Here is a 19157-nt window from a genome sequence, read left to right on the forward strand (position 1 = left end):
GCAATACTCTTGTTGGCTGTCCAACTATCTTGTGACTAGGAACACTGTGTTTTATTAACCATCTTCCTACCTCTCTGCATGTTGGCCCCCTCTGGCTGCCAGTGTGCACTTGTACATCATTATAATAACTGCACTCACCTTATTTCTGATGACTAAGTGCTACCACCTGGCTTCTATCATTTTGGCATCATGTTGTCTCCATTGTATCATTCTGATACAGCATCTTCTACTGTTCATGTTGGCCTACAAAGTACTGCCATAATTGACTTATCTTTAATGCTGGTGACCCTCTCACCAGTGCATGCCTTATAGTTTTGGTGGTATCCTACATTGTTCAATAAAAGAGTGTAAAAGACACAGCTCCTCCTCCAAAATTTGGAACAACCGTGAAGGGCTATCCTAGCTCCAGAGCTGCTCTAGAATTTGCTGAGGTCTTTATTACAACTGCATCCCTCCTCACATTTTTTCTCTGTGCAGTCCTGCTTCCCTTATTCCCCTAAAGGCATTGACCCCAAGAGGCCTCCCCAGTAATTTCCTGAATGCAAATATCTAACTTAGAGTCTTCTTCCCAGAAATGGAGAGAGCAGGACCTAAAATGAGATTTTGGAGCTGAATCACCAGCTGACTGGCTAGCAAAGATGACCCCAATATGATTCTGGGCCAGGTGGCTCTCTTCAGCTAAGGCAAGGCTCAAAGAATAACTTAGCTGGGAGTTGTTGGCTGTCAACAATCCCAACAGCTGGAGGAATAAATGTTTCTGTCCTAGAAGAAGGAACCTGGTCAGTGTACCAACAGTATCTACTGCAATTATGCTATCTGATTACTCTTTTTTCATAGTAGCCTATTCTTTCTGTTGTTGTTGTTGTTGTTTGAGACAGGATCTCACTATGTTGCCCAGGCTGGAGTGAAGTGGCATGATCTTGACTCACTGCAACCTCTGCCTCTTGGGTTCAAGCAATTCTTGTGCCTCAGCCACCACACCATTGCATTACAGGTGCATTACAGGTGTGCACCACCACACCCGGTTAATTTTTGTATTTCCAGTAGAGACAGGGTTTTGCCAATGACAATGTTGGCCAAGGCTGGTCTTGAACATCTGGCCTCACATGATCTGCCTGTCTTGGCCTCCCAAAGTGCTAGGATTACAGGTATGAGCCACTCTACCCAGCCCATAGTAGCCTATTCTTGTTTTATGTTGCAATATCTGCTTGAACTTTCTAATAGGATAATAATCAAACTTTGTGAAACATTCTTACTATTTCTTAAATCATTAGTTTTTTTAAGGTCAGTGATTCTATGATCCATTTTGATTTTTGGTTTTTCTGTATTGTTAGTTTCCCTCAAAATAGCGTGCCTTTTGGCTGTTTGAGGATGAAAGGCTATGTTGATTATTATGGGAGTCTACTGATCTTCTACGGGTCTGTTTCCCCAACATACTTTTCTCCTAATTGGGAGTGTTGACCACAAACCAGAGGTAGTATTAGCTGGCAGGCTTTTCTTCAAGGTGCTCTGGAAAGGTCCACACAGGCAGTCTGTATGCCTTTATCCTAAATGTCAAAATGAGAGAACTTCCTCTGAAACACTACCTCCCACTTTAAACCTTAAACTTTTTCATATACAGCAATCAAATCCTTTAAAGGACAGTCTTCTTTTTTTTAGCATGGGAGGTAAATGGTGTTGCTACTAGTCAATATATATGTGCAGGGGGGTGCCAAATATTTTTAAGGATTTTGGTGCTTACTGTTCAACTGTTGTGTTAGTCCATTCTCGCACTGCTATAAATAGTGAGACTGGGCAATTTATAAGAAAAGAGGTTAATTGGCTTGTGGTTCTGCAAACCTGCCTGTACAGGAAGCATGGCAGTGTCTGTTTCTGAGGAGACATCAGAGAGCTTTTATTCATGGCAGAGGCAAAGCCAAAGCAGGCCTCTTCACATGGATGGAGCAGCAGGAAGACAGAGAGCAGGGAGGTTGCTACACACTTTTATTTTTAATTTTTTTTTAACTTTTGTTTAACGTTTGTGGGTGCACTGCAGGCTTGTTATATGGGCCAACTTGTATCACAGGGGTTTGTTGTACAGTTTATTTCATCACACAGGTCCTAAGCCTGTACCCAATAGTTTTTTTCTGCCCCCGTCTCTCCGCCCACCCTCCGCCCTCAAGTAGGCCCCTGTGTCTGTTGTTCCCTTCTTTGTGCTCATGAATTCTCATCATTTAGCTCCCAACTATAAGTGGGAACATGTGGTATTTGGTTTTCCACTACTTTGTTAGTTTCCTAAGGATAATAGCCTCCAGCTCCATCCACATTCCCACAAAAGACATAATCTCATTCTTCTTATGGCTGTATAGTATTCCATGATGTATATGTACCACATTTGCTTTATCCAATCTATCACTAATGGGCATTTAAGTTGATTCTATGTCTTTGCTATTGGCTACACAATTTAAACAACCAGATCTCATGGTAACTCACTCACTCACTGTCACAAGAACAGCACTGAGAGGATGGTGCTAAACCATTTATGAGAAATCACCACCATGATCCAATCACCTCCCACCAGACCCCCACCTCCAATACGGAGGACTACAATTGATGATGAGATTTGGGTGGGACACAGATCCAAACCATATCATTCTATTCTTAGCCCCTCCCAAATCTCATGTCCTTCTCAAGTTGCAAAATACAATCATGCTCTCCTAACAGTCCCCCAAAGTCTTAACTCACTCTGGAATTAACTCAAAAATCCAAAGTCCATTCTCGCACTCTATAAAGAAATGCCTGAGACTGGGTAATTTATAAGAAAAGAGGTTTAATTGGCTCACAATTAAAGGCTGTACAGGAAGCATGGCAGCATCTGCTTCTGAGGACACTTCAGGGAGCTTTTACTCACGGCAGAAGGCAAAGCCAGAACAGGCATGTTCACATGGCTGGAGCAGGAGGAAGAGAGGCAGGGAGGTGCTACACAATTTTAAACAACTGAATCTCATCATAACTCACTTGCTCACTATCACAAGAACAGCACTGAGGAGATGGTATTAAACCATTCATGAGAAACCACACCCATGATCCAATTGCCTCCCACCAGACTCCACTTTCAACATTGGGGATTACAACTGAACATTAAATTTGGATGAGAACATAAATCCAAACCATATCAGCCATCCTACATACAAATTTTGGCAATTTATTCCCATCATTTCACCACACTCTTGAAAGTGCAAAGTATTATTGTTTTTAAAAATGTTCACCAGTTGTATAAGCAAAAATATTACATTATCATTTGCATTTTCATCAAACTTTGTTTCATATATTTATGCTCATAATTTTTAAGCCTATAGGAAAAGTAGGAGAAGAAGACAAACAGAAATTCATGTCACTGCTTTTTTTTATTATTTACCTTTACATTCTAGAAAGGTTACTGCTCGAGAGGAAAAATGAAATGTTTTATTGCTATGCCATTTTAAAAATATTTACTTCTTAGACTTCTTATAATCTATTAAAGGATAAATTAACTCCGTACTGTTTTTACCAGTTGGGTTTAATTTGTAATAATCAATTTTTCAAATTTCAACTCCTCAACATTAATAATTTATTTAGACAGCCCTATGAGCTATGTCATTTTGCCCAAAATAACACACTCACCCTAAACCACACGCTCAGATAATAAGTTAAGAAATTACTATGCAATAATACACTGTAAATAGACATCCTGAGTCTGAGAAGTATTTGACCTAACAAAGGACTGATATATTCATATACTCCATCATGACATTATGAGGTTTTCTTGCGAGCCTGAGTAATGATTACTTCATTTAACAGTTAGCAGTCAGCCTCTCCTACCCACAGGCAGGTCCTAGTACACTCTCCTTATTGGCCAGGGAGAGAGTGATGGATGGCAGCAGCTGCTGTCCTCAGTCAGTCGTGGGCTCTACCTTCAGTCTAAAAAGATCATTGACTGAAATGTATCAGAGACCACTCAGCTGTTCAGTAAAGAGCCCACATGTAGGGCTGGTGTCTTGTGTAACTACGCATGAACTGAATCTATGTCCAGTTTATAGAATAAACAGTGTCCGGTCCCATCCTCACCTCCCCACAAGCCATAAACCTAAAGCACAAACTAGGTCCTAGTGCTGCATGGATTTGTATGCAAACTTGTAATTAGTAGGCTAGCCCTCATTCTTGGATGAAATTCTTTTGTTAGCTAGCAAAAGCTAGGCAAAATGGAAAGGGTTCAACTAGGCATCCTGTAGCCAGGTCAATAATGTGAGTAGTGTTGCACAAACTGGTGTTTACAACTCTTGCCAGGTGTGTCTTAGAAACACTGAATTCACTGAATCTGTGAAATAGAGTGTGAGTAATAAAGAAGAAGTGGGACAGGAAAGAGGCAACATCCGATTGGTGCTAGGACCTCTTAGAGTCTCTGGAATGGGGAGATGAATAAATTTTACACAGCTGCTTTTCTGAGAGTGCAGACTTTTGGGGGCATACTTAGCCTCAAGTTTTCATTTGATTACTATGTGTACACCAGCATATTTTCCTGGATTTGGGACCCATGTTGACCCTAGGGTACCTCCACTGAGCAGCTGACTGGTCTCCAGTGGGTATCAATAATCTCCAGAGGCTGAGCAAAGGAGCTGGGCTGACAGCAGCATCTGCCGTTCATCCATCATCTCTTCTGGCCAATAGAAATAGGGCATGGCCGGTGTGGCCTGGGAAGGCCCTCATTCTCCCTCTTCAGTGGCTGTGCTGGATGAAGAAGTCATTTCTATTCAGGGCAGGAAAAGAAACGGAGGATGCCTGGAGGGAATAAAAGAATGAGAGAACAAGATACAGTCAGCCAGTTGGTCACCGAGACACATTACATCCTCTGGGCACTTTTTCCAGATGCCTTGCATTTTTTCAGTGTGCAGCCACTTTCCCAGTCCCTTCACTAGGGGAGTTCAAGGTTTCAACATCCTTGCACAATGCAGTCTTTGGGAAAGGGTTAGGGATGTCCTCAGAGAGGGAAATCAATGTGGCGGCCCTGGAAGAAATTCAGTTTCCTCATTTTCTTGAGATGAATGCTGAACACCCAGTGAGAAGCATTGGCCCTGAGGAGCCCCAAAATGTCATTTAGAGAAAAAGAAAAATTATGACACAAGCAATCATTCAATGCTTTTTTTTTTTTTTTATGAAGTCTCACTCTGTCACCCAGGCTGGAGTACAGTAGTACAATCTCAGCTCACTGCAACCTCTGCCTCCCCAGGGTTCAAGCGATTCTTCTGCCTCAGCCTCCTGAGTAGCTGGGATTATAGGCATGCACCACCACTCTCGGCTAATTTTTTGTATTTTTAGTAGAGACAGTGTTTCACCATGTTGGCCAGGCTGCTCTCAAACTCCTGACTTCGTGATCCTCCCGCATCGGCCTCCCAAAGTGCTGAGATTACAGGCATGAGGCACCACACCCAGCCTCAATGCTTCTTAAAATGCTGTCAACCTTACCACAATTCTCTCTGCACTCAGGATGTGTGGGTGTGTTTCAGGGTTGCTCCTCACCACTATTTTCATAGTCTTAGCTCTCCAAAGCCTGTGGTTATTAATAGTGATAATAATACTAACAATATCTTCCCTCTGAACCATGCACAGCATTTACATAGCATTTTCCAGATTCACAACTACATCTGAAACTCTAGGAAATAAGAATAATATGCGGTGGCATCTCCACTTTAGAGATGAAAACACAGAAGGTCAAAAGAGGTCCCAGGTAGCAGAGCTGAAAAGAAGGCCAAGGTGAAACTTGTCCTGAGATGTTATGTTTCCAAGTCCAGGGTTCTTTCTATATTCATGGCTGATATTCAGCCCAGTCTGTAACTTAAGTGACACCAGTCAGCTGTCATCCAGAGCTGGGGTCAAGGTGAAATACATAGAATGGGAGAAGTTCGTCTGGGGTGTCATGCCATCACTTCCGTGAAGGAAGTCACATCCATGTGCATGTGACTGTGTGTAACAAAATTATAATTATAATTATAATCTTTCTATTCACCAGCTCACTGACTACTGAAATAGGGTATCTGGAAAATCTCAGCCCTTTTATGAACAACATCTCTCTCACTTGAGACTTGGTGTCCTTTTCTCAGATCTTTCATAACTTGATTTACACTGAGAAGATATGAAAGGTAGAGTTATGTGCTTGCTCACACATGTGTGTGTGTGTGTGCGTGTGCATGTGCGTTTGTGTGTGTGTTTTAAAAAGCAATAGAATTCACTTTACTAGACCATACAGAACAATTCTTAACATTTAATAGTAGTATTAATGGAGAAAAGCATTTAAATATGGCAAAGCAGAAAGACTAGAAAGCTAGCTGTCCTCAAACTATTGCCAACTTCCAATAAATGCCATCTTTTCACTTTCCCTCCCTCAGGAGCCATACCTTTAAGGGATTCTTTTTAAAAAATCTTTTTCTCATTGTATAAAACTGGAATATCTGATAATAAAACATTTTCCCCACTCTCTCAAAAATATGCAAGTAAAAAGGACTCCATTGCTAGCTTAAACCAAATAAAGTGAAACAACATGAGTAAACAGTATCTCATTATTTTGAGGATAATCGTTTTGCTGTTTTACTTTCCACACCAATTAAGAACTTTGGATTAGACACTGAAGCTTGGACAGAGTTTTGCAGGCACTCAGAGTAACTCTTAGTAAACTTTAATTCATAAACCCAAGAGTGCCTGATACACCATAAAAACCAATTCACAAAGCACACTAGTTAAGAAAGAATAATAATAATTCTTGATTTTTTTAGATTAATTACCAAACAGATTAGGGATATTGAATGAGACCATTAAGAATGCATAGAATGGAAATTCCACTAAGATCCTAATTATTCTCCCTATGAGAAGGGCAATGGAAGCTTTGGTTCTTTCCCTAGCTTGGCCCTAGGAGACTTTTCTTCCATCCTCAAATACATTTTCCTCTCAAGTGACAGGAACTGAAACAAGAAAGAGAAAGGAGTACAAAAAAAAATAGAAATAAATAAAATACCATGGCCCTGAAGCAGACAGTCACCTGCTAAAAGCACAAATAAACCATAAAATATATTAAACCAATTGCATCATTTAGCCTCTTATTGAGGAGCAAGCAGGAGATTATAATTCTAATTTATTGCTTGGCATATAATCCAAGATTGTCTTCATGTTTGATTCTTGAATAGGATTAAGTATGAGTCATACAGTAATGTCCGGTCAATATCATCTGAATAGTTCATAATAAAAAGAAAAGAAAAAGAGTTCTAGCATTCAATATGCCCTTAATACAAATCACAATGGGACTATAAAAGTAAGAAAGCAATTCACAACATGAAATCATTTGCACATAAAGCAGTGGTTCGCAAACATTATCATACATCAGAAACACCTACAGGAATTATGAAAAGATTGCTGGGCCCACCTCCACAGCTTCTGATTCAGTAGGTTTAGTGTGGGGCCTAAGAATTTGCATTTCCAATAATTTTTCAGGTTATGCAAAAGCTGCTGATATGGGGACTGCTCTTTGAGAATGACTGCTATATAGAAGTTAAGATAATAGAAAATAATAAAGGGCCTTTGGCTTAGACCAAAGAAATTCATTAATGAGCTAAAGAATGCAGTTTCTGAATAGAGAGCGCTTTCCCTCAACAAATATTTAAGTGTCCACCGTAGGCTAGTAACTGTTCTGGATACTAGGCTAGTAACTGTTGTAGATCCCATAGGTACAGTTGGGAACAAAACAAGCAGAGTCCTGTCCTCGTGCAGCTTAAGGTCTAGTGGGGAAGACGTGACGTGCAAGTAGTCACAAGTGCTAGAGGTAGAAATCATGGGACCAGGATGCTGTTAGATCTTGTGTCCAGTAAGAGCTTCTTTGAGGAGCCCTTTGTACAAAGGCTTGAGTTAAGTGAGAGAGTGAGCCGTGATAAGGAAAACTTTAAGAGTGTTCCACGCAGAGAAATAACAATGTTCAAAGACAATGTGTTTTGCTATTGTTGTGATATGGATTCACAGCCAACCTTCAAGATCAGTTTTAGCCAATGAAGCTGTTTTTTGATAGGAAACTTATGTTCTCAATTGAAAGAACACAAAATATCACTTGCACATATTAAAAAGGATACATGTAATTTCTGGCACTGAGAAAAAAAAACTGAATAAGCAGCCAAACAATGGATTCAACAAATAAATTAAATGTCAATATAAAATATTAGTGTAAACTGGGTGGTGGCTCATGCCTGTAATCCCAATGCTTTAGGAGGTCAAGGCAGGAGGATCATGTGAGCAAAGGAGGTGGAGGCTGCAGTGAACCATGATTGCACCACTGCACTCCAGCCTGAGTAACAGAGCAAGACTCTGTCTCTGGGGTGGCTGGGGGGGCGGGTGCAGAAACAAAGGAAGAGAAAGAAAAAAGACTATTAGTGTAGTGTTATTGAAAGAATATTATGTAAACATTGTTAAAACAAATGTCAGAACTATGGGTATAATACATACAGAAAACAGTGGAACATATCTAGATTTAATAGAAAGGATTTCAAAATGCAGTGGTGGAATGGCTAAACATTTAAGGTAGATGAAAAATGGTCATAATAAAGCAAATGATCACTGTCTAGTGTGGGGAATTCAAAATGGGATTATTAGTTTAATGAGCACAAAAATGAAAGAAACTTATCATAGATATAATTTGAAAAAGCAATTGTTACTCATTTCAACCGGATTGTACCAGGGATAAAAGTCATGTTGAAAATTCACATTGATTTCGTGTACTTTTAAGCTACTAGAGAAGAAAACAAGAATATCACAATTAATTAGTATTTCCTTGGTTCTGAATTATGTGAAGAATAAGAAAATAAATTTAGAGATCAATCTTTAAAGTTTTAGAGGGGAAGCCTAAGATAATGACATTAACGTTGCTGGTGAAAAAAAATGTGTAGAAACCAGAATCTTAGCTGAAAATCAGAAAACATTCTTTCTGCCAGGTACAATGCATAGTTTGAATTTGTTACCAGGAGACATAAACTCTACTGTGAAGATAATAAATTTGGGGAATAGTTTTAACAACTACATACAATATTTTCCGGATCTGCTCAAAGATAGAACATATTGATTAAATGAATGTGACTTTTAAACCATCTCAAATACATGACAGGAATTTTGACAAAATGTTGTTAAAGCAATTAAACTTAAGTTTAGCGAAGATATGAGATGCATGAGGAAAGGTAAGCCAAACCACAGAAGATCCTCAAAGAGTGAGTCATGGACATTGGCAGGAAGTGAAACTAATTTTGAATTTGTGATAACCACAGCTATCGGTATGAACTGTTGCTTGCTATTAATAATATTAGCAAAATTTATCTTTAAAAAGTTATAAATTTAGTAGATCAACTTTTTAATAAATTTTACTTTTTTAATTTAAAGGCAATTGTTAAATTTAAAAATATAAAATATGTTCCAAAAGTAATATTCCAATAAACTATAAGGAAATTCAAACATGAGGGGAGTCTATGTGACTATGAAATTGACAAATAATTCTGAAACAAATCTCTATTTGTACTATTTTCTGGCCAATATAGATCAAGTTATCATTGATCAATGTACTGCTATTTTTTAATTTTCTTTACAATATATTACCATTAAAATTTCTGAAGGAAAAAGAACTTAATAAGTACAGTTTGAGATCTAGATACTGCCATAAGAGATGATGACTGTCACAATCTAAGTGCTAGCAATTCATATGGGGAAATTAAAAGTATCATGTAATATTATCTGTAATAATTTTTCATATGCTAACCCATAACAATGTTTAACCTGATTCATAAAGTTCATGGTTCATTTTCAAATCTAATTATTCTTTCAAGTTAAAACTAGTAAAAACTATGAAAGAACTACAATGACTTAAGAAAAGTGCAGTTTGACATTATTAATAGAAAATAAATTACGTTAAAATCTTCATAACAACCTAATTAGCAATTTTACTGAAATAAAGGCAGGAAAAATCATCATCCCAGCACCATGTATTTGGTGATCCTATTTCTGCATCTTTTAATATTACCTCTGCCTTTTATTGTTTCTACATTGATATAGATCTGTTTCTAGGTTGTATATTCTTATTTCATTGGTCTATAATATGAATGTCATTTTGTATAAATTACTATGACTTTATAAATGTGTCAATCTCTAAGACAATTAAGAAGCACAAAGAAGATACTTCATGCTTCTTAATTGTCTTAATTATTCTTAAGTCTTTGTTCCACTAAAGAAATTTTAGAATCACCTTGTCAAATCTGATGAAAAACCTCTTGTTGGGATGTTGATTGAAATGAAATTGGATTTTTAAATTATTGATGGAAAAATCGCTATTTTTATAATGTTAACTGTTTCCATCCATAATGTGATATCTGTTTATACTTATTCAGGTCATTTATGTGGCCTTATATAATATTTCATAATTTTATTTCATAATCTTGAACATATTTTATCTCTGCATACATTGTAATATTTGGGATCTTTTCCTATTACATTTTCTAAGTTATTATTACTTAGTATATTAAGGTTACTAATTGTTTTAAGTTGATCTCTTGAGTCTAGCAATCTCGCTGATCTCTGTTAGTAGTTTTATTTCAATGTCTACAAATTCATTGAAGGTTTCTAAGTATATAATCATACTGATAACAAATAAGTATATTTGGCCTCTTCCTTTCAAATGCTCACTGACTTTTTCTCCCCTTTTGTCTTGTTAGACTGGTTAGGACCAACAAAATAATGTTTGTGAGGAGTAACTATAGTAGACATCTTTATCTTTAGTCTTCAGTGGGAAAGCTTCTAAAATTTATCCATTGCGTATGTTTCTGCAGATTTTTGATGACTACACTTAATCAAATTAAGGAAGATTCCATCTATTTGGATTTTCTTTTTTTTTTTTTTTTTCAATTATTTTACTTTAGGTTCCAGGTACAAGTTCAGAACATGTAGGTTTGTTACATATGTATATGTGTCCATTGGTTATTTTGATTTTCATAATGAATGAGGGTGGAATTTTATTGAATGCTTTTTCTACATCCATTGAGATCATGTATTTTTTTTCTCCCTTTATCTGCTAAGGTGGTATGTTTTAATTGATAGACCTTAACTTCAATTCTAGGATAAATCCCTCCTACCTGTATCTTTTTTCTAAATTATACTGTGATATGGTTTGGCTCTGTGTCCCCACCCAAATCTTATCTCAAATTGTAATCCCCAAGTGTGGACGCACCTGGCGGGAGCTGACTGGAATATGGGGGCAGTTTCCCCTTTGCTGTTCTCATGATAGTGAGTAAATTCTTATGAGAGCTGATGGTCTAAAAGTGTGGGGCACTTCCGCCCCCAACTCCTGCCGCCATGTTAAGACGTGTCTGGCTTCCTCTTCGCCTTCTGCCATGATTGTAAGCTACCTGAGGCTTCTCCAGTCATGCAGAATTGTGAGTCAATTAAACCTTTTTTCTTTGTAAATTATCCAGTCTCAGTATTTCCTTATAGCAGTATGGAAATGGACTAATACAGACTGAAATATATTGAAGATTTTTTTTCATCAATGTTTCCAAATGATCTGGTCAATAACCTCATTTTCTTATCATATCTTTGTCCAGTTTTGTTAGTAAGGTTATCTAGTGTCTCAAACACTCTGTTAAAAAAAGGATTTGATAAAATTTCTCTGTGGAACAATATGTATATGTTGTATTTTGAATGAAATACTATGATTTTTAAATGCCTCATTATTTTGTATAAGATACTTCTAGTTGTCTACCCAATATCATTCTCCCTTCTTTCTTGTTGAGAGAACCCTGATTTGACATATATTTGTTTTGGGAGGTATCCTTACTTCCATGGTGAATTCTGACTAAATAATAACAATGTATTTTGGTATATAAGCAATTACTCCCTTATCTTCCCTGCTAACACTTTTCCGTTTGCACCTGTCCCTCCCATCACCACATGCACACGTCTCAGTCCACTGCCTGTTCTTGTGTGTGTATTTCAGAGCTCCTGCTCTGCTGTGATAGCAGAGATAATGCCAATCCCAGTACAAAGTCAGAGGACCATCTAGCCCAGTTCTTGGTCATGAGTCTGGCTTTTTCCTCCTGCTTGGTCAGGGCAAAAGCTTTAATAAAGATATAATCAGGGCAGCAAGTCAACAGTAATCATTTTCACTCTCCTGTGTAGGCATGAGAGCCGCAGACAAGCCTTTCACTAAGCGAGCCCAGCTCAGGACTTTTAGTCATATTCCCCTATAAGAGTCCAAAGCCTTATGGCCGTCTTCCAGCCCAGAGCCCAGCAAGCCCGTGGTACCAGCTCTGCTTATCACTTTGTGTCTTTTTGTTATGGTTTGAATGTGTTCATGTATGTTGGAAACTTAATCCCCAAAGCAACAGTATTGAGAGATGGGAACTCTCAAAGGTGATTAGGTCATGAGGGCTCTGCATGCCTCACACCATGTCATGCCTCCTACATGACATGGTGGGAGGCATCATATGGTGAGAAAACATGTGAGAGCTGAGCTCATCCTTCATAAGGACATATCTTCCATAACAGATTAATGACATTAATCTATTCATGAGTGCAGAGCCCCCGTGAATAGATTAATGCCATTATCAAGGGAGTAATGTCCTTATGAAGGAGGAGTTCAGCTCTCACATGTTTTCTCAACATGTGATGCCTCTTGCTATCTCATGACACAACAGGAAGGCCCTCACCAGATGTGTCCCCTCAACCTTGGACTTCCCAGCCTCCAGAACCATGAGCAAAATAAATTTCTGTTCATTATAAATTACTCAGTCTGTGTTACTCTGTTATAGCAGCCTAAAATGGGCTTTTAAATTTTTTGCTTCAAAATGCTTACCTAGTTTGGGGGGTCTAGTCATGTTTTCTGGTTGTCTCTTTCTACATTTTATTTATTTCCACAGGTTTGAAACAAAATGGGTGAGTCTAATGGTAAATTTACTGTCAGCTCTGCAAAAAAATGATTTTCAAATATTCTTTAGAATAAACAAAGTAACAACATTTCTGACTAAGCTAAGAACCCTAACAAAATATGTATTATTGCTCATTTTTTTCCAGAAATCTATTATTTAAGCATTCACCTATCCTAGGCAGGAGGGTTTGGGGATCCTAATCACCAAAAAGGATGTTGTAATTAATAATGCTAGTAATTTCCTCTATTAAATAGGCTATATATTACTGCACATTGAAATATACATGAACTATATAATAGATGAACATGAAAAAGTTCTAGTTTTGAAGCCCCAACTTTACTAAATATAAGAATGGGTATCTTTTGTTCTTAGTCTCATGAAAGTTAGAAAGGTTGAACTTTTATTTCTCAAGGAGCAGCCACTAGATATACATGCCATGTTGACTCAAGCCCACATAAGACACATGGACACTTTGGTTTCTGAAAATGGATATGAGAGATCTCAACTTCATTCGCTGAAGCTTGGAAAACATGGCTCCTTTTTGAGTTACACTTCCCTGGAATTCTAAAGAATCTCTGGCTATTACTGCCAGGCCTTTAATAATATGCCCCATAGAATTACTGGTTTTCCAGTAAAGTTCATAATATGCTATTCTTCAAGAAATATCTCAGGTTGAAAATATCCCTCATGTCAGAAATGTTTGCAAACATTATATACTACTTTCAAATTTCCAGTTTCAGAGTCTGGTGCCATAAACATCTGTAGAGATCATCTAGTCCTGTTTCCTTATTGCACAGATGAATAAACTGAGGGCTAAAAGGGTGACTCTGCTTCTCACCATGGGTTCGAACCGAGGGTATTGATATCCAGTTCATCATCCTTTCCATGGTATTCTTCAGGCTCCTACCTTCTTAAGAAAGTAGCTAAGATAATTTCATCTGGTTGAAGCCGTAGGGCTTTTCCAGAGAAGGTAGGGCAATGTCCCATGAAATGAGACCAGTAGGCTGAGTTTCCAAAATATGTGACCTTTAGAGCTCTGGGCATCCAGGGATCAGGTCTGCCACTTTGTGTGCTTCAAAGGTGGCAATCAGCACCAGGTTTCCCTCTTTCCATTCCACTTTTAAAACCTGGGGGTTCTCTCCAGTTCTCCAGTTACTCGCCTACATAACTATTTGACAACATGTGCTTTGACATGTCTTCTTTTTAACACCTACTATTGGGACTTCCTTTCTGCTGAGGTAATTCTCCATAGCTTTGAGGTCTGCTACCCAAGGTAAAAAAGCGTAGTTGTTTCTTTTGAATTTGTTGGTATGGTTGCCTCAATTTAGCACTTTGTTTTATTATATTTTAATTACCAAATAAAAATTGTATATATTTATGTGTGTATACTAGTGGAATAACGAAGTCTAGCTAATTAACATATATATCAATCCCCTCACATGCTTATGATTTTTTTAGAGGGTGAAAACACTTAACATCCACTCCCTTAGCAATTTTTAAGTACAATTTATGAACTATAGTCACCATGACATACAATAGATTTCTTGAGCTCCTGTCAGTGGATTTTTGTGTCCTTTGACCAACATTTCTCAATCTCCCACCCCCATAGCACTTCACTTTAAATGCACAGATACAGCCTGTTTTTCTAAAGACAATAGTTGTTTCATAATTGAGCTATTACGTTGTATTACTGAAAAGATGTTTTACCACATTCATTACCAAAAATAATAAAAGGCATTAATTGCCTGGTAATAGCCACTCCCTCATAAACACAGGGGCAAAGTTATATAAATTGATACAGATTACAGTGTTAATTTATTTTGCCACTGAATATCCACAGAGAAAAAGAAAGCTCAGGGGTAAAAGTATGTAGTCATTTTGAAGCACTTGAGAATCACTGTCTTCTTAAAATATTTCCAAATACCAATAAACACGACTAAGGTCATGACTATATTCTGAGCACACGTGTGTTTGAAGAAAGAATTAGCTATGCTTAGGAGGATAGGCAATAATTTACTAAATGGGAAGAACTTTTCTTAGTGAAAGCGTACTCTGAGACCTGAGTTGTTCAGTATTATTTATTATATGGTCATATTTAGCTGTTTTATTTTTCGAATTATCTGGACAACTGCCAAATTTCCACTCTGACTCACTGTGACAGTACACTGCATGAGCTATATAAAATGACATACAATTTTTTAAAATTTACATTGCAATGTTTTAAATTTGTTGTATAATACTGTGAGTTTAATTACTTTAAAAATTGGTTGTCTCATCCTTCTCCTAAAGAAAGATGAAACAATAATACCACCTGGGGAGGTTTAATTTCATAGTCCACAACTGAACTTTCATCTTCAAATATGATGTGAAGCATTTATAGTATGAAGTTAAGAACAAAAACTAAAAGTGCCTTAATTGACGAATACTATTTGCACTTCCTTTCGCCGAGGTAACTCTCCATAGCTTTGAGGTCTGCTTTCCAATGTAAAAAGGACCTTTGTTTCTTTCTAATGTGTTCATATGGTTGCCTCCATTCAGCACTTCTTTTTATTATGTTTTAAGTGCCAAATAAATAAAATAAACAATGACAGTGTAGCAGTCCATGCTAAAAATTATTCCATGCATGCAAAGGAAAACTTCCTATGAGAATTTTTCAAAAGCTGTTTTAAGAGCTCTTGATACGAGTGACAGGACAGCACACTCGGATGTTTTCACCTTCGGTCTGTTATTGCTCTGGTCTTCTTTTAATCCCTTCAGCATCCTCCTGAAATCAAGTTTATAAACAGAAGTTTGAGAATGGATCAACACCAACACTGTCAAATATCTAAGTCAACAGTTTAAATCCTTTAGTCTACTTCCACTTTCTGAATCCATAAATTCCTCTATATCCCTATATTTTACAAAAGCAGTTTCACAATATGTTAGTTATGAGGTTTTCTCCAAACTGTGTATCTTTAAAGGAAACCAAATGATAGCATCAGAAATTATAAGCAATTAGAGTTACTTTTCCAGGCAAAGCAGAGATGAAAGGCAATTTCTTCCTATTAAGAAATCATTGATATGTGCTCTCAGACTTAGTTATGCATATCCAAGTATATCTTATATAATGTAAAATTCCTTCTAATTTTTTCTCTCTTGTAAAAAATGACAAGGCAAAATATTTGACACACATCTATTTTAAGTGTTCCTTTTTTGCTATTTATATGTTACCATTATTAAAGGATTGGGTCATATGAATTGAATGTGTACAATCTTATCTTTATATAACCATTTCATAAAGACTCATTAAAAAGAACTCATTTCTAAAAGATGAATATGGTTTTAGTTATATTCCCCAGTCTTAGAAATGGGCACAAATGTTAACGTGAATACAAGATAAACTAAATTCAAAAGATTGTAATTATTTCACCAAAGCTAAAGTTGACATGTACATAACATAAAAATAGGGTTTTAAATATGTAAAGAAGGAAAAGTTCGACATTCTTTTAATAATCATCTATATGTCAATAAAAGTAGCTTTATCTATTCATTTGAACTGACTATGAAAGATTTTTACCTGGAAGCACTGTTAAGACCTACTTAAAGTTGTATGAAAATAACTGAACCATCTTTTACTTATTTTTTTCACTAAGTCAAACTGTAATTCTTCCCCACTTAGTTTTTTAGTGAGGCTTCAGGATATGTAGATTTCTCTATTTCCCCCTTTTTTTCTTTAAAATTAAATCACCATGTAGTCCATTACTAGAGTATTATTCCTAAGTAACAGATCATGCCTGAAAACCCCACTTTTTACAGAAATGTTTTTAACTAATATTATTAACATCTTGAATCCACAAAACCTTCTCAGCTACTCTCCCAAATCCAAACACAACTCCTGTCAGTAAAACATGAAAAAATGAGTTTGTGGGGGAAAATCTCTGAGGTTACCATTGTGTTTATCCCCTTTGGTTGGCAGAATAAGGTAGCATGAAATGCCAACTCATGATTTAAATAAACCACTGGCAAGGAAGGCCCTGGCTGGCTGCAAGTCAGTTCTCCAAATCAGCTCTATTCATATATCCTTGCTAAGTAGTGTCTTTGCAGTTTTCAGAATGAGATGACACAAATGACAGATTTCAGAGATAATGAAATCAGCTAGTTTACAAAAGTGAGAGGTAAACCTTTCTGAAGAGAAAACAAGTATTTCATTAAGATTCTATCTTGAAACATTTACTCTTGCTAAAGTGATTTAATTTCACTTATTAACTTCAAGACTAAAGTTGTCTTTATTTTCACAGTATAGATACTGTTAGAATTGCAGAATAAAACTAGGATATTAAAAAGAAATTTTAGTGGAATTTACTTTCATGTAGCTCCTTCCTAGCAGTTCAAAAATTGTCATTAATCGATCATAAAGTGAAATTCATTTCAAAGAGAAGTTTTGATGCTCCTTCTGCCCAATTAAAGAGTTAAAAGCCAATTCCACGCAATTGGGAACAGTTTATCTCACTCGGGGCTTGGGGCCCAAATTCAGGGACATCTCACTGTTTGTTTTTCAGTCTCTTCTTGAGGAAGAGGACTCCAGTGGGAAGGAAAGAGAATTTTCTCAACCTGTAGCCCATTCCCAAGGCTCTGAATCAAAATCTAACTTCTTCAACCTTGTTAATGTGCTGGTGGTTTGAATGGCAGGGAGAGTAAAGGGGATCAAATTTAGCTGTGTTTTACTTTCTGCTTCAGTGTAGAAACAAGAGGCAATCTCAGGCGATTGAGAAGTACCACCCTCCTGTAAATGACAACTTTTCAGACATAGAGAAAAGACAAAACATTCTCCAATCTTTGGGACGTGTTTCAAAACTCTGGGATGTTTGTTTTTCTTCCTTCACTGTGGATTTAGGGGGAATAAAATGGTTTCCTTCCGAAATTCTAGATTGATGCTCACCGACCCAATTCTTTGTGTTCCTTCCAACTCCTGTGCAGTCCATACCCTCGCTTAGTTTCAGTGAGATTTTTAAAATTGTTTCAAGTAAGAGGAGATTGAGCAATGTGAATATAAAGCAGCCTTAGGCAACTAGAATAACATTTTCTTCAATTTGTTCGTCTAAAATATGCAAAATCGTTCTTCCTGTAATCCTTTTCGAAAATAACTTTCTGCTGGACCTTATTGGACTTGGAGAGGTTGTTGTAATTTTCTCTGGAAATTGAAAAAAAAAAAAAAAAAAAAAAAAGGTAAAAGTCTTCCAGTACTATAGCCATAGTAAAATTTGAAAATGTCAAAGTGACCGGGTACAGGGAATAGGAGGTAGCTACTGGAAGGTGAGCGAGGACAAGAGCAGGGTTTCCATGCATTGGCTGGACATGCTAGTGGAGCTTGCCTCCGGCCGCTTTCCGCCCACCAACCCCCATCCCCCCCCCCCCCCCACAACACTGCCAAGCCCAGGCTGCTCGAAAAGGAGCGGGCTTCAGCGACGGATGCTCACGCCCAGAGAGGCCCAAAGCGGAACCTCTGTGTCCAGGGAGGTACTGCGGGACTTGCGCGAAAGTGGGGTAAGGGACCCCCCGGGGCCTCACCCACCCGCCGCGCGGCGTCCCTGGCGCGATGCTTGCGTTGGCACCTGTACTCCTGCGGGCCTGGGTGGAACCGACCCAGCAGAAAGGGTGCGCAGCAGCGGCCAGCGAGACTGGGACCTGAAGTCCCCATCTCCCGCACACAGAAGAGAGCACTGTGGCTCTTCGGATAAGGGTTTCCCCTCTTGCCCCAAAGAAAATGCTCATAGGCGGTTGTACCTATCTTCAGAAACTCCTAGGGAGGGCGCATTGGGATGGAGATGGGATGGATGTTCTGCTTCACCCTTGCGCCTGGATAATCAGAAGATAAAGAAGCCGGCGGAGTTCATCCAAGAGGCAGCTTGGCCCCTAAAAAGGTTTGCATGGAAATGTCTACAAGAGTGTCTTTATTTTCACTTTTCATTGATTACATAACTTTACATAGATTACACTGTAGTTAATTAATGAAACTGTCAAATCTCTCAAGACGGCTCACCAGTTACAAGCAGTTGGAGACACAGAGCCATTTCTCATCTATAAATTGGGCAAAACCAAAACTGCAACCCTAAAACAATTTGGCTTAAAATACTTACTTTTAAAACACAAATAGATCCTCAAGGGTTCATTTATTCAGTCTTATAGCTTGACAATCTATAAAGACTTTCTGTTGTATTTAAGGTGGGG

The sequence above is a fragment of the Rhinopithecus roxellana genome, chromosome 4, assembly GCF_007565055.1.
Source record: "Rhinopithecus roxellana isolate Shanxi Qingling chromosome 4, ASM756505v1, whole genome shotgun sequence".
NCBI lineage: Eukaryota > Metazoa > Chordata > Mammalia > Primates > Cercopithecidae > Rhinopithecus > Rhinopithecus roxellana.